This window comes from Stegodyphus dumicola, chromosome 5 (genome assembly GCF_044657685.1).
Source record: "Stegodyphus dumicola isolate Sdum_Otavi_A_Nest chromosome 5, ASM4465768v1".
Taxonomy (NCBI): Eukaryota; Metazoa; Arthropoda; class Arachnida; order Araneae; family Eresidae; genus Stegodyphus; species Stegodyphus dumicola.
Window position 1 is genome coordinate 185,527,083 of NC_140772.1, and position 2,696 is coordinate 185,529,778.

Sequence of the window (2,696 nt, forward strand, 5' to 3'; positions counted from 1 at the left end):
TCGAACTTATCAGCGAGGCATTGTGGTCGATGTGGTCCATGTGGGTCGACGAAACCACATTCGCATGAAAATTATGCCATAGCACTGGATAATAATCTATTTTGTACGGCACCCAGATGCTGTGCTACAATGCGCTGGAGCTCCAATTAGTCAGTTATCAGCCGCCAAAAGTAAATCATTTGCATATTCTATTGTAAAGTATGGACATACGCAATTTCATTCCATTCGGCTAACTCTCTCTTGGTGCATCGCCACTATTACATTCAAATTTTTAAGCGAGATAGCAAATATCTTTTCTTAGTGCGAAAGGTTGACTCATAATTTAACAAATTTAAGAACAAGATGTCGTTGCTTGTTTGTTTAATAAGAAATCTTTTGAAAAAAATGATATTAGCAGCAGGAAATTTAATACGATATTGTTTCATTAAGTGTCATTCCATTATACAGTGACCTGAAGATATTATTCCCCCACAACAATGATCAGTAGTAAATCCATGTTTATAATAAAACGTTGTGAAGTACTGTTATGTATATTGAGAGCTACTGAATTGAAACTTTGCGATTTAGATCGTGTCTGCCCTGTTCACAAAAAGGGTTTTAAAGTAATTTCATTTTTCAATTAAGATTTCACAAAAATGGGATTTTCCTGATTGCCTGCATGAAGCTCCTGAACTGTCTGATATTAGAATGTCAAGAAATTTTGATTAATTTTATAAACTCTGTATCTGTATAAAGTGGCCAGTTAGTACGTTTCTGGCCTGAAACCTTTTGAACTTATAATACAATTTTAAATCAAATCATATGAAACTTTCGATTCATCACTTTTCATTGTCTCAATTAAATATGGGGTAATTTTGTAGGTAGTATCATTTAAACTTATAAAATTTAGTTTAGAAGTAAATTTTAATATTTCTTCTTTAAGAAAATAATATAAATTGAGATTTGGAGGTAATTACACCTTTAAATTAAGATTTTTCATAACTTTAATTTTCTTGCTTATATCCAAGATTTCTCCGAAACTATTGGTCATAATTTCTTTCACCAACTGTATTTTCCGTTCCTCCAGTTGCATGATGAACACCGAAATGAGTTTAAGATGTGACAATAAAACGGTCTGCTGTAAAGAAAGATTCAGTACGGGACTCCTAAACTTCCCTGCCAAAGCTTAGCTTCTTCGACAAAATAACTCAAAGTCGATATTTTTTTTTAAATCTGTCAGTATAAAAAGTATTGCTGTGTAACAGATGATCATCTTTGCTATGTTAAGTGCCAGCTGATAAACTTAAAACTTTTTAATAAAAAGTTGAATTAGATTTTCATATATTGCTTCGGATGCTTTATGCGAAACATCGAAACATGTGCTGTAAGTATAACGTTGGTGAACATCAGTTTCAAATTGTCATATATGCTATTTCGTCTGTAATTCGAAACAGCACTTTATTATGAGCAATTAAATCTGAGAATGTTTTGTGTAGATATCGGTAAAACACTTCATTAGAAGCGATTCATTATATTCATGTAGTCGTGGTCTACCATATTGTACCATATTGTATCATAAACAATTTTGTAGTGGGGATGTTAGAAATGATGCCTACTACCAGTGGGACATCAATTACGTAGTAAACTGATGCGTGTAATTCCCTCTAGGCTTCTTTAAACATCTACTGGGACTTATATAACCCATTGAGACTGAAAGGGTTAAATTTAACATTGAATGGGAGTAGAGTATAGGGTTTCGCGAGTAGGGCTATACTGTACAGGAATGCGCGTTAATGTTATATATAACATCCGTGAAATACCACTTTAATCTTTCAGTTAATGAAAGTTCTCTGACTGGATTTTTTAATTCAGGTAAAGCTCAAATGGGTGTTGAGTTTTCAGTGTATTATTGCCATGTTATTTTTATCAATTACTTATATTAATGGAAAATGCGTCCTTGATGGATTCAACAAAACTTGTCAAAAAGTGGTTTTATTGTGGACAAAACAACACGCAGTTTAACTTATACGATTGCTACTTTCTTCTTCTAATAAGTATCACTTCATAAATGGAAGAAAATTTTAAACCATAGATTTAACTTCGAAAATTTCACCTCACACTGGTTAGAAAGCACTGCTGTGCGACAAAGAAAGATCAGAGTCCGCAACACTCGAATAAAAAAATTTGATTGCTCAGAAACATTTTAATTATTTCGTAAATACTATATGTATTAATTGAATAATGATGCTAATTATTATGTTTTATAATAATTAGATAATTAATTCCATAGTGGAGATTAATGGGATTTATCAAAACCTTAGTGTAAATATAATCAGATTTATTAAATGTGACTCCGGGGAAGATTTAAAAGCGGTTTGTCTTTCTGATGTATTTCAATAAATATTAAATCATGCTTCATATACTCACCTAACTTATTCCATTCACATTATCAGATATAAATAATACACGCACCTACTAAAGAAAAACCGTTTAGCATTTTATGAATTTTAATCAAAATTATGCGGAGTATGTGGAGGCGAATACCTTATTGTTTAATAGTAATATTTTACAATCAGAATACTAAATCGTATTCAGACGCTTATGTGCTTAATTTAAGTATTTTAAAGCAATTCAAATTCCCTTTCTCTACAAGTACCGAGCAGAATCTGCTCTGCAATTAGAAGATACACCCCCTGAGCCCCTCGACATCAAACTGC